The sequence below is a fragment of the Sarcophilus harrisii genome, chromosome 6 (assembly GCF_902635505.1).
Source record: "Sarcophilus harrisii chromosome 6, mSarHar1.11, whole genome shotgun sequence".
NCBI classification, from domain to species: Eukaryota; Metazoa; Chordata; class Mammalia; order Dasyuromorphia; family Dasyuridae; genus Sarcophilus; species Sarcophilus harrisii.
In genome coordinates this window covers 81516079-81530817 of record NC_045431.1, presented here as the reverse complement: position 1 = coordinate 81530817, position 14739 = coordinate 81516079, and the positions used below count along the sequence as shown (strand labels likewise).

The 14739-nt window shown below is 35.6% G+C and overlaps 1 long non-coding RNA gene across 1 annotated transcript; it reads left to right on the top strand.

The window, feature by feature from the left end:
- Positions 1-483: 483 nt before the first annotated feature.
- On the top strand, positions 484-2227 carry LOC116419999. The gene is made up of 4 exons (XR_004230326.1): positions 484-711; positions 1115-1446; positions 1762-1857; positions 2060-2227. It is a non-coding gene; the product is annotated as an uncharacterized LOC116419999 (long non-coding RNA).
- The last annotated feature ends 12512 nt before the right edge of the window (positions 2228-14739 follow it).

The following is a 14739-nucleotide window of genomic DNA, read 5'->3' as shown; positions in this document are numbered from 1 at the left end:
CCGAGTCTCCTTCTGAACCATTAGGAAAGGAAAATACGATTCCCTTTACATAAAGGTAAGAGTAGCTGCTGAAAAGGGAAAGCACCTCAGAAAGTATTGCTGCAGGCAGACCCCATAAAATTTGCCCCAACAGATTCCCAACCCCACTGGGGTGAAGTAGGGGATCAGACTCTATGGTCAGTATGTGTGATAATGATGATGTTGATGAGATATGACAAGATACTAAGAACTGCAATATTGTGACTATATGCCATTATAGCTAAGGAAATTGATGAACTGGAAGGCTTGGGTCTCTAAAACTCACCTAATATAAAATTCATTAAAATTCTGAAGAAGGAAGACAGGTGAAGCAGTTACTTGAAAATAGAGTGAAAACCACCTGTAGATGAGCTTATTTCATTAAAAAGGATGAGTGACACATGAAGCAATCCTTTAAAATCCTTTAGTGTAAGAATGACTGAGGAGAGGGGAAAAGAAGGAATGTGGTGGGAGCGATCAAGGGGCAAACAGATTCCTTCTCCTGGCCCAATTTAGGGTTAGAATGAGGAAAAACTCACTAATATTTCATAGAGTGGTCAGAGATGGGGAATTTTCTGGATTTTGTCAAGTTTTCAAAAAATGCCAGAGGAACTACAGGATGTCATATGAAGTGTAGAATGAATGGGATTTTGGATACTAATTTCTGAAACATCTTAGAATCTCTGATAAAAAGTAAGTCAATTCTGACACACTATCTCTATTGTCTCTTGACTTCCTGAGCTCTGAGATTTCTGACAGATATGAATTTCCTCTTGGGAAAACTCTAAATGAGTCCCTGGCTTTGCAGTTCGAGATCTGTTCTGCAATACTAACTGTGGCAGGTAGATTTGGTTTTTCTCCAGTTCTTTTCTTGGTGCTTCATATAGTGTCACTTTAATTTAAGTTAACTTTCCTCATTAAAAAAAGAAATTTTTAAAATCTGCTTTAAAGGGACAGTCTCTGGGAGGGAGAAGAAGGTGGAATATATTGGGAAATGTAGGTGATGAGCAATTTTAAAAATCAATAGAAATTTTTTAAAGGGAAGCAACTAAGTGATTTTTGAGATGTTAATAGAAGACTGTTTCTTTTTCTTCAGGTCTAGGGACATGGAAGCTGTAGGTCTGGTTGCACAATTTAAGCAGGACCTCACCTATGGCATTTATTTGAACTATTTCACTAAGTCGGTGACTGTTTCCTGTGAGGACAACTTTTGTTAAGCATGTCTGCCTGGTGCTGTGAGGAAGCCTCCACACCAAACATTTGCCCGAAGTTTAAGGAAACGAATGAATCTGCATACTTTATTGCAAATGGTAGATTGCCTAATCTAAGTATCACTGGCAAATTGGCTACTGATGGTAGGAATAAGCTTCTCTGAAGAACATCACAAGGCCCAGGAGCTTTTCTGTGAAGATGATCAGAGGCTTCTCTGTAAGTCCTCTTATTTCTCTGGGGAACACACACTCCATAAGGTCTCTCCTTTAGAACATGCTGCTAACAGCTGCAGGGCCAGATTTTTCTACTCAACATGAATCTCTGTGAAAATGTTAGTCCCTTCACTTGGCTCTGTTCCTTGATGTTGACGATTCTTACCCTATGTTAACTAATTAATACCTTATAACAAGGACAAAGGGACCCATGATTCTCTAACTTGTAGTTAGGCCAATGTGTCAGACTTTGTAACCTTATCCGAAAGATGAAATATTGTGAATCTAAAATGTTTTCTTATCCACATCTCTCTTGCAGGAGAAGCTCCAGGAAACCTGGAATAATGTGAAGACAAAACCAAGGGATACTGAAATTGTAATCAACAATAAGAAAATAAATATACAAAACTGTAAGGTTTGTATGCCTCTTTGTTTTGGTCTATGATCTGTCAAACAATCACAAGGGTCTGTGGGATGGGAACAAGAGGAAAACTTAACATTCAAAGAGCCTGCTTATATCAGCAGGAAAACTTGTCCCAATTTCTCTAATGGCAGGTGAAAACACAGATTTTAAAATGGGTAATTGTCTGAATTCACAAAAATGTACCTGTTTTTAGCTGAGGGTGAAAAACGACATCTAGAATACCTGGAAAATCATAGGAAAAAAAACTTGGAGGAACTGGTGAAGAATGAAGCCCAAGTGTCTCGGCATATGCAGCACTCGCAAAAGAAGACTGGAGATGTAGAGGATTACTTTAAAAAACCAGACTCAGAGATGCTTTTGGTAAGCATTTGAAAACAACAAAAAATTAACCCTCCCCCCCTAAAAAAAAAAAAACCCATCATGGTGTTTTGGAAAAGTATGAGCAGAAGTGCTTGCTGTGTCATGCCCAGAATATCGAAATGAATACTTTTTAAAAAGAATTTTTAATTCGCTCCAAGCATTTTGTTCTCTACTCCTGTCCATCCCCTTTCTTTCTCCTAGAATTGGGCCCAGAAAACACTTGAAGGACTCTATACAAATTTTGATGCTGTAGTTCAGAAAGAATATTGTTGTTCTGATATGCCTTAGAAAAGGGCAAATGGGAGAGTGTGGGTAAAAGAGGTATGAAAGCTATGAGAATGTTTAGAAGTGTAGAAAAGAGGTTAGAGGAGAAATACTTCCTGTCTTCAGCCATGTGAAGAATTATATATGTTTGTCCTAATCACAGTGGACAGAGGCAGGACAAATGGAAGTACCAGGAAGGAATTTCTGATCAGAGAAGAAAACTTTTTAATATTTAGAACTATACAAAAAAGTTATAAGCTGCCTCATGAGATGATGGATTGGTTGACACTGGAAGGCTATGGGCTCAGTGAGCATTCTCCCAGGATATTACACTGCCCCAAAAGATTCCAAGTTTTACAAGTGTTGTGAGAAGAATCTGCCAAGTCTTCTAATTCTGTTTCTATTTTTTTTTAAAGAAGCAGACAAATGAAGCTTTCTGGGTAAAGCAGAAACACAATTTCTCCCTTGTGGTTTGGCCTTTTGGAAGCTACTGCCTAGACAAGTGGGGCATCTGATATTTCATTTCATCTACCAATGCTTCTTCAGATTAATGAAGAAATCCTCTGTTCAAGAAGACATAAAATTGCTAGTAAGTTTCCCCTATATTTGGCTCATATTTCTCTTTTCAACTCTCACTAGTACTTCAGGTTCAACCTTCTGGGGAAAGAGGACAAATACAAGTCTTTCTACTTGCAAGCCTTCAAAAACTTAAACACATGTGTCCTCCATGTCTTCTCTTCCCATGGCTAAACATGCCCAGGTCTTTCTAACTTGACAAAAGATTTTATCGGAGGAGATTTTTTAAAGTATCTAGTAATATCTAATTGTGGTGTTGTACTTCTTTAAAATAATAATGGTTCTCTCGGGAGCAGGTTTAATTGGGAGGTTTTCTGGAGGCAGCCTTAGTTTCAGTTAAAAGTAAATAATCACCCAAATGCAGCCAGGTGCTAAGTTTTTATTGTGTCCTTAATATATCCTGGTTAGCTTTCTTAAAGGTCTCCCCCTCTCCCCCCTCTCCCCCTCTCCCCCCTCTCCCCCTCCCCCTCTCCCCCCCCTCTCCCCCCCTCTCCCCCCCCCTCCCCCCCCTCTCCCCCCTCCCCCCCCCTCCCCCCCTCTCCCCCCTCCCCCCCTCTCCCCCCCTCCCCCCCCCCCCCCTCCTTGGTTCTGAGCTCTTGCAGCTTTGCCCCTTACTTCTGTTCCCCCTTTTCAACCAGTACCCTCCTTGCCTGGGGCTGGGCGCTTTCTGGAAGCCTTTCAGACCAGCATTGGTCTCCAGTGGGGAAGTGCAGGGCCCCACCACAGCTGTGGAGATGAAGTAATCTGGTTACCTCTGAGGGTGGGCTTCTCCCAACGACCTGCGTTCCCCTCTCGTTTTCAAACTCAACTCTCGAGAACCTCTGTTTTGGTTATGGGTTTCTTCCAGGTTCTCGGCCCTGGGAGGTATGTTCGGATATCTCATACTAAATCCAAATCTCCAAAGTGAACTCCAATGGTACTTAAATACTTCTTGTTATGGCTCTCTAAAGGTGTGAACCAAAGCATTTTTCTATCAGTTTGAGTACCTTGTTTCAAGTTCTTGCCCATAACCATCTCCTTGTGGATCAGATCAATATTTGAACCATGTAAATTAGATAAATCTTTTCAACTCTAATGACTTAACAATTTGTAAAGATTCCAACATCTAATCAAGATAAAATAAGTATGTTGCAGTGAGGAATATGATCAGAAGTTTAAATAGTTATCCTTTTCTTCTGAAGCTAGAAAAGGAGAGACATTGGGGAGATAGAATCCAACCATAAATGTAATTGGATTACTAGAAAAGTTAACCCTTTGGCTGCTTCTTCCACTTCAACACACACAAGTTCCTAGAGAAGATTTTAAACCAGTTACAGGAAGAAATAGACAGCAAAACTATTCTAGTGGGGGACCTCAAATTTCTCTTCTCAAAATCAGACAAAGCTAACCACAAAATAAAAAAAAAAACCAAACTCCAACGATTTGTTCTTTGACCCAGTCATTCTTTAAATAGTTTTATTCATTTCTCCAATCTAATCTTGAACATTCATTCTCTACCTCTCCCCAACTATGATTGCCAAGATTATTATGCAACTCCTTGTAGAGACAATTTATAACAAGTCATTTCTTTCAAACTTTAAATATTTAATGACATTCAAAGTAATGGACATGCATCTTTATTGAAGATAATCAGTTTATTGTTGAAGAATCTCTATGTATAACAATTATTTGATATGATTGTTAAATTGAATTCTATCTTTACAAAGGCATTTTGATTTATCTTTTATATTTTACAATTATCCTGTTGAATAAGGGAGAGGGAATTAGGAAACCATTTCTCATTTCTTCTTTCTAAAGTATAAAAAGCAATTTTAAAAAAATGACAAACTCTATCCTTAAATATGTGAGGGGAAAATTCTGAAAAATATTTCAGAAAATTCCAAGTTCTCTAAATATTGCCTATAAACAAAAAAAAATAAAATAAAATTGCCTGAGGGGAAGCAAAGACAGGTTGAAAATTCAGGAAGACTGCATCAGAACAAGGGTCCTTCTGTGACAACCAGAATAGATTCAGAAGCACAACTCCTAGACAGAAATTTAATTTTTTTTTAATTTTATTAAAACATATTCATGGATAATTTTCAGCATTGACTTTTGCAAAACTTTGTTCTAAATTTTTGTCCTCCTTCCCTCCATCCTCTTTCCTAGATGGCAGTCTAATACATGTTAAATATGTTAAAATATGTTAAATCCTCTATCTATATCTATATATGTATACATTTTTATACAGTTATCTTGCCACACAAAAACAATCAGGTAAAGGGGGGGGGGGGAACTGAGAAAACAAAATGCAAGCAAATATCAATAGAAAAAGTAAAGATACTATGTTGTGCTCCACATTCAGTTCCCACAGTCCTCTGAGTATATGAGGCTCTCTTCATCACTGAACAATTGGAACTGTTTTGAATCATCTCATTGTTTAAGAGAGCCACGTCCATCAGACTTGATCATTGTATAATCTTTTTGTTGCCATTGTATAATGATCTTCTGGTTCTGCTCATTTTACTTACCATCAATTCATGTTAATGTCTCCAAGCCTCTCAGAGGCCTGTTGGGCATTTCTTACAGAATAATATTCCATAACATTCATATACCATAAATTATTCAGCCATTCTCCAATTGATGGGTATTCATTTGGTTTCCAGTTTCTAGCCACTATAAAAAGGGCTGCCACAAATATTTTTGCACATGTAGATCCTTTTCCTCCTTTAAGATCTCTTTGGGATATAAGCCCTGTAAAAACACTGCTGGGTCAAAGGGTATGCACAGTTTGATAACTTTTTGAGCATAGTTCCAAACTGTTCGCCAGAATGATTGGATCTGTTCAGTTCCACTAACAATGTATCAGTGTCCCAGTTTTCCCACATCCCCTCCAACGTTTGTCATTATCTTTTCCTGTCATCTTAGCCAATCTGAGAGGTGTGTAGTGATATCTGTTTTCTTAATTTGCATTGCTATGATCAGATTTTGGATGAGATTTGGAGCATCTTTTCATATGACTAGAAATAATTTCAATTTCTTTATCTGTAAATTGTTCATATCCTTTGACCATTTGTCAATTGGCAAATGGCTTGAATTCTTATAAATTTGAGTCAATTCTCTAAATTTTTTTAGAAAGGAGGACTGTATTGGAACCTTTGAATATAAAAATGTTTTCCAGTTTATTGCTTCCCCTCTAATCTTAGCTGCATTAGCTTTGTTTGTACGAAAGCTTTTTAACTTGATATAATCAAAATTATGTATTTTTTGTTCAACAATGAATTTCCCTCTTTGGTCACATTCCTTTCTCCTCCATAGATCTGACAGGAAACTATCATGTGTTCTTCTAATTTGTTTATAATATCATTCTTTATGTCTAGATCATAAACCCTTTTTGACCTTATCTTGGCCTATGGTGTTAAGTCTTGTTCAGTGCCTAGTTTCTGCCAGACTAGTTTCCAATTTTCCAATTCAAATAGTGAATTCTCACCCCCAAAGCTGGGGTCTTTGGCTTTATCAAACATCAAATTGCTATAGTTATTGACTATACCTAACCTTTTTTACTGATCAACTAGTTTATTTCTTAGCCAATACCAAATAGTTTTGATGATTGCTGGCTTTATAATATAGTTTTAGATCTGGTACAGCTAGGCCACCTTTATTTGCTTTTTTTTTTTCTTTTTTTCTTTTTTTCATTAGTTCCCTTGAAACTCTTGACCTTTTATTCTTTCAAATGAATTTTGTTGTTAGTATTTTACTGACCTAGAAATAATTTCTTGGGAGTTTGGTTGAGCACTAAATAAATAGATGAGTTTAGGTAGCATTGCCATCTTTATTATATTCAGTCGACCTATCCAAGAGCACTTGCTATTTTTTCCAATTGTTTAGATGTGACTATTTCTGTGGAAAGTGTTTTGTAGTTTTCCTTATATACTTCCTGACTTTCCCTTAGCAGATAGATTCCCAGATATTGTATACTATCGACTTATTCAAAGAGAAATTCCATTTAAAATCTCTTGCTGTTGGATTTTGTTAGTGATGTATAAAAATACTAATGACTTGTGTGGATTTATTTGTATCCTGCAACTGTGCTAAAGTTGTGAATTGTTTCTAGTAGTTTTTTAGTTAATTCTCTATGGTTCTCTAAGTATACCATCATATCATCTGCAAAGGATGATAATTTGGTTTCCTCATGACCTACTCTAATTCCTTTAATCTTTTTTTCCCTTTTATTGCCAAAGCTAACATTTCTAAAACAAGAAAAACATTTGATAAAATCCATCACCCATTCCTACTAAAAATACTAGCGAGTACAGGGATCATTTTAAGGAAAAGTCCATTTATCCCTGTACTCGCTAGTATTTTTAGTAGGAATGGGTGGTGGCTTTTATCAAATGTTTTTGTTTTTTTTTTTTTCTGCATCTATTGAAATGATCATATGGTTTTTGTTAATTTGGTTATTGATATAGCTAATAATGCTACTAACTTTCCTAATATTGAATCAGCCCTTCCTTCCTGGTCTAAATCCTATTTGGTCATAATGTATTATCCTGGGAATGATTTTCTGTAATCTCACTGCTAATATTTCATTAAAGATTTTTACACCAATATTTGTTAGGGACATTCATCTATAATTTTCTTCCTCTGTTTTCACCCTACCTTGTTTAGCTATTAGCATCATAAATGTGTCATAAAAGGAATCTGGTAGGACCTTTTCTTTCCCTAGTTCTTCAAATAGTTTATATAGTATTGGAATAAATTGTTCTTTGAATGTTTGGTAAAATTCACATGTAAATCCATCTGGCTTTGGAGATTTTTTTTTTTAGGGGGTTGATTATTAGTCTGTTCTATTTCTTTTTCTAAAATAGGCCTATTTAAATAATTTATATACTCTTCTGTTAACCTGGGCAGTCTATATTTTTTGTAGATATTCCTCCATTTTATGTAGATTGTCAAATTTGTTGGCATATACTTGGGCAAAGTAACTCCTGATTATTGCTCTAATTTCCTCTTCATTGGTGGAAAGTTCTCCCTTTTCATTTTTGAGACTAACAATTTGATTTTCTTCTTTCCTTTTTCTAATCAAACTCACTAAAGGAATTTTTTCATAAACCAATTGGCTTTTTTTCATAAAACCAATTTTTAGTTTTACTTACTAATTCAATAGTTTTCTTAATTTAAATCTCATTAATCTCCCCTTTTATTTTCAGAATTTAAATTTGGTATTTAATTAGGGTTTTTTTTTTATTTGTTCCTTTTGTAGTTTTTTTAGTTGTAAGCCCAATTCATTGATCTTTTCTTTATTTTATGCAAGTAAGTTTTTTATAGATATAAAATTTCCCTTTATAACCACTTTGGCTGCATCCCACAAATTTTGGTATGTTGTCTCATTATTGTCATTCTTTTGGATGAAATTATTGATTGTGGCTATGATTTGTTCATTCATTCTTTATGATTAGATTATTTAATTTAAAATTACCTTTTGGTCCATTTTCTCCTGACCTTATTACATGTGATTTTTATTGCATTGTGATTTCAAAAAATGCATTTGCTATTTCTGCCTTTCTGCATTTAATTTTGAGGGGTTTAGGTCCTCAAATATAGTCAATTTTTATACACATTCCATGAATAGCTGAGAAAAAAGTAAACTCAATTCTGTCTCCATTCAATATCATACCTAACTTTTTTTTTTTTTAACATTGTTTACCGCGCTAACTTCTTTCTTATTTATTTTGTGGTTTAATTAATCTAGTGCTGAGAGAGCAAGGTTGATATCTCAAACTAGTATGTTTTGCTATGTATTTCTTCTTGCATCTTTCTTAACTTTTCTAGGAATTTGGATGCTATACCACTTGGTGCATATATGTTTAATATTGATATTAATTCATTATCCATGGTACCCTTTAATAAAATATAGATTCCTTCCTTATCTCTTTTATTTAGATCTATCTTTGCTTTTATTTGATCTGAGATCAGAATTGCTAACCTTGCTTTTTTTTTTTTTTTTTTTTTTAACTTCACCTGAAACATAATAGATTCTGCTCCAGCCCTTTATCTTCACTCTGTATCACTATAATTTAAATGTGTTTCTTGTAAACAGCATGTTGTAGGATTCTGGCTTTTAATCTAGTCTATCTACTTCCATTTTATGAGCAAGTTCTTCCCATTCACATTTAAATAACTAATTGTGGATTTCCTGCCATCTTATTTACCATAAGTTATGTTTTTCTCTTTCATTTTCCCCTTCTTTCTCCTCAGTATTTTGCTTTTGATGACCACCTACCTCAAATAGTCCTCCCCCTTCAGAGCTCCTCCCCCTTTTTTACACCTTTCCCCTAATACTTATGTTTCCCTTTCTATTAATCTTTCCCTTTCTTTCTCCACTTTCCCTCTCAATTTCCCATGAGGTGAGACAAGTTTTTCTGTGAAACCAAATATGTCTGATATTCTCTCTTAGAGCCAAATCTGGTGAGAACAAGACTCATGCAAAGCTCATCCCCCTCCCTTTTTTTCCCCCTCAGCTATAATAGGTGTTCTTTGCCTCTTCAGGAGATGTAATTTCTCTTATTTTGCCTCCCTTTTCTTCTTTTCTCAGTACTTTTGATCTCTAGTTTCTTTCCTCAAATGGAGGGAGAATCAATATATTCCTTAGTCATTCAGTCAAATCTACCACTGATCCTTACAAATAAAAACAGTAATAACAAAACAAAAAAAAACACCACCATTCCAAACCTGCAATGCTATGTCAAGTCAGTAACTCATTCCTAGGGTGCACTTGAATAAAACAGTGTAGCTATTATGACCACAAAGAGAAATATGATTCAAGTAAGATGAAATTCCATTAGTCTAATAAATAGACAGACTGATTAACATACCCCCATCCTCAAAATCTCAAAACATTTTCAATCCCTTTCCACCTCTAGTTTATTTTTCATATTATCACAATAAAATCAAATTATACCTGCATTCTCTAAGTATACCCATAACAGAAATATAGTTCTCAAGACTTCTTTCCTTTTTACCTTTGTTTCTCTTGAGTTCCGTGTTTGGAGATCAAATTTTTTGTTCAATTTTGGTCTTTTCATGAGAAATAGGTGAAATTCACCTGTATCATTGAATGTCTATTTTCTTCCCTGAAAGATAATGCTCATTTTAGCTGGATAGCTTATTCTTGGATGTAATCGATTTCCTTTGCCCTTTGGAATATCCAATTACAGGGTCTTCCATCCTTTATTTTAGAAGCTGCTAGATCTTGGCTAATCCTAATTGTGGCTCTTCAGTATTTAAATCATTTTTTTCTAGCTGCTTACAATATCTTTTCCTTGGTTTGATAGTTCTGAAATTTGGCCATGATTTTCCTTGGGGATTTAATTTGGGTGTTTCTTTCAGGTGGTGATTGGTGAGTTCTTTCAATGGCTATTTTACCTTCTGATTCTAAAATATCAGGGCTGTTTTCTGTTATGATTTCTTATAAGATAATGTCTAGGTTCTCTATTTCATCATGGCTTTCAGAAAGTCCAATAATCCTTAGATTGTCTCTCCTAGATTTATTTTCCATATCAGTTATTTTTCCTACAAGATATTTTATATTCTATTTTTCAATTTTTTGTTTTTGTTTGACTGATTCTTAGTCATATTGAGTCATTCACTTTCATTTGTTCAATTCTAATTTTTAGTGTATTATTTTCTTCAGTTACCTTTTTTTAGCTCCTTTTGTAATTGGCCGATTTAGCTTTTGTTTTTCCATTTCACAAATTTTTGTTTTTTTTGTGAATTGATGTCTTTCATTTCTCTTTTGCAGGGCATTATATACTTTTATCATTCCTTCTTTCATTGATCTTATTTCATTTCCCCATTTTATTCTAATTCTCTTAAGATTCTTTATGCAATCTTCCAAGTAAGCCTTGTATAATGGGGACCAGCTCATGTCTCCCTCTGAAGCTTTATATGGAGTTGCTTTGCCTTTAGAAACCACAGAATTTGAGGTCTGTTTTCTCTCTCCATAAAAGCTGTCTATGGTGAGAATTTTTTTTTGTTTTTTTTATTCATTTTTTTAAGGCTTAGAGTCTGCTCAATGCAAAGGAGAGACAGCGGCTTTAATTTATTCTTGGGCAGTGGCAGTTCTGATGATTGATTTTCAATACTGGGAAATGGCGGCTAGGTCTGCTGTTCTTCTGGGGCTCAGTGGTTTTTCAATTTGCCTTCAATTTGGTAGCAACTCTACCAAACCACCTGCTTGCAAGCAGGACACAGTAGCCAAAGAGGCTCACAGAAAATTCCCAGGTGTATGGAACTGAAACACTCTAACTGGCAGCCCCAGCTCCTTGCCCTATCTCCCTGTACTGCAGTCTGGGCTCAGTAGAGTGTACCCTTCACCATTTGAAATAGACCTGTTCTGAAGTTCTTTCAAGATAATTTCTTCTGGAAATGTGTTGTACTCTAAATATTTGTAGATTCTGTGACTCTGAGACCAGCTTAGAGGCTTAATCTGCTATTTGTTTGAGAGAAGGTCAGAGGAACTCATGTCTGCTCTCTGCCATCTTGGTTCCACCTCCAAGCCAGATGTTTAACAGGTATGAATTATTAACACTTTTAGGCTGGAACAAGCCCATTTGACAACATAGTGAATGTTTATTTGGCAGCGTAGTTGTCAAGTTTCTGTTAAAAAGAAAAAAATCATTGGTGCCAAATAATGGAAATCTAAGGGCTCCCAACCAAGTATCCAATGTAAGTGCTTCCCGAGATGACACTTTATGAATACTATTGAGTTGGCAAGATGTTTGTTTTGGAGTTTTGCCTTCTTCAGACATGATTATTATAATGCCTTAAAATTAGAAATATGTCAAGTTCTAATAGTCATAGGAGTGATGTTGCCCTTCCCTGTTGGAGGAGAAGAGAGAGGCTGAAATTGTCCAGAGAAGGGGAAATGAGGGAAATGATATGAAGCATTTCCCTAAAACATCATAAAATGAGACAATTCCTTCATTAGTCTAGCAAAATCCCAACCCGGAGGATAGGGAAAGGAACTAAATGTTCAAAATAGAGGGTGGAATAGTCGTGATAATGTATCCATCCTCTGTTCTAACACTTGAAAGAGAGTACTTCACCAAAATGGAAAAAAGACCTCCAGTTCTCTTCATTGACTTCTTGCATATACCAACTGCCCATTGCGTGGAATCTTTTATTTAAACCTTCCAGTAGTGGATGCCAGTTGTGAAGACTTGAGCCCCCAAAATGAAATTACTTCTAGGTTGATTGGTGGAAAAGTACATATCTTGCTAATTGTTACCATATTATGACAGTCCTCAGGTCATCAGACAGGATGAGAAATGGAGACATATTTTTGGCACTTAGGGTCAGGGTCACTGAAAAAACAAGTAGTTGTGTAGGGACTTAGTTTCTTAGAGTCCAAGTAGACAGACTTAATACATGGTCCCCAGTAATTGAATTCTTCTGTATCCATGAAATCAAAGCAAAAAAGTTCCCCAAAGAAGAGTTATTTCAGATGGAGGACTAAGATGTCTTAAATTGCATCATAACCTGCATATGACAAATATCAGTATGTGTATAACTGTTAACTGAAGACAAGAATCTTCACTCACTATATCACTTGCAAAGTGACATTGCTCCCTTAGTAATACTTCCAGGTCCAAAAGAACATTTTTTCCCCTGGAAAAACAACATGAACAATATCCCTGCATTGTTCCAAAGAAATAAGCATTTTCCTTTTACTGCTTCTGGATAGTTCTAGAATTTAGAAAGTCTAACAGTTTCCTAAATGACTATCCAACTAACTGCCATTGAGGAAGTAACTAGGTACTTTGAAATGGAGGTTGAATGATTCCTGGACTGATTGTTACTTTTGAAGCTTTCCAGCATTTTCCACATCAAGGCTTTTGGAAACATGATCCCTGAATTGGTGACATCTGACAACATCAGATACTGGCAATGACTTTCTCATCTCATTGCCCTTTTCTCCCATTGTACAGACCTTCCCAATGACTACTTTTTTCCATGTTTCCTCTCTCTATATTCTCACCAACAAATTTTCCCCTGTTGCTCCACTCTTCTTAAAAGTACTCCAATTTAAATCTTTACCTAGTCAATGTGCCTCCTAGTTGAAAAGAAAGTGAATGAGGCAGCATGAGTGCTGAGTTCTTCTATGCCTTATATAATGACACTTTTGTGACATGATTTTCCATCTTGCCCATAAAATCACATATACTGAGGAAAATTGACTCTCATTTCCCAAACACTATATAGATCTTGGCTCATTGTGGCTTGAGATAATCATCAAGAAAATGTCAGAAGTAGAAAGCTCACCAACCTTATGCTTACACATATTAGTTGGATTACTAATATATTTCCATGAAGTTTTAATAGAATAGAGACCCTAAATCCCCTGACTGTTCAACCAAGCTATATGGAACATATTTGACTATTTTTCCCAACATCATTGTAAAAACATATTACTGTTATTTATAATGGAATGGGATTCTATCAAGAGTCTGTGGGGGATTTGTGACTGTGCCAAATGCCTATAGTTTACAATACTTTTTTGGTTTAGGATATTTGCACCTTTTCTAGGGGGATGGAATTTTTCTTATAGGTGACTTTTCTGCATCTATGTAGTCATTTCTACTTCAGAACAAATCTCAAATAATTTTCTTGTCATGGTCTACTATACTTTGGAAAAATCAGAGGAATACTCGTATTAGAACTCTATCTAAACTGGGAAGCTATTTATGAAATGAAGTCACCATTCATTTAATCAATTGTTTGTGCATCTGTTGACAGCCTTTCGAGTTCTTAGGGGGCTGGGTTAGGAAAATGTTAAAATGTTTGACATTTTTCCAGTTTTCACCCTTAGAAGCTGGCTATTGGTCTGCAGCTATATTGTTCCCTATCCAAGATCACTTCAAGTTATGAAATTGTTGGAATAGTCTCATCTCACTTTGTCTTTCAAGATTCAGGTTGTCCCTTTCTTGCTTGTTCATTATGTGAAAATGAAGCTGTGCTTCTTTCTCCAGCAATTCATGGAATGCTCTATATCTAGCTGCCAAACTCTTTCTCCAAACTTGGATCTCTTCCTGCAAGGAAGTAACTTAATCCCATAAGGTACATGAATCCATGTCCCAAAGTCCTTTCCTTTTTTTCTCTAGGAAACTTTTCTAGGAGTATAAACATCTTTAATGTGAGTGACAATTTGAGGTAGTTTTCTCAAAGGGAAGAAAACATGTTTCTAATGCAGTATACATGCACTTAAATGCCCTCATACTCGATGTTTGAGACAAGCCTCTGACATCTACTGCCTGATGACATTCTACATATGTCTTGCCCAATTGTGGCTCTAGATAGTTCTCTAAGAATATAGATAACTTTGAGCAAAACTGTTGATATATGTGCTATAGGGAGGATCCCAATCCAAAAGTTGAAATGCCTATAAAATCACAAAGTCTATTCCTTCTGAAAAACTTTTAGGCTAAATTTGTTCTTTTTCTACCTTTTTAGTTGCCTGCCCAATTCATTGATCTTCTCTTTATTTTATTCATGTAAACATTTAGAGATGTAGCCAAAGCAGTGCTTAGAAGACATTTTACATCTCATACATTTTTGGTATATTGTCTGACTATTGACGAAATTGTTTCTGTGATTTGTTATTTGATTCTGTCATTGTTTAGAAGTAAATTAACT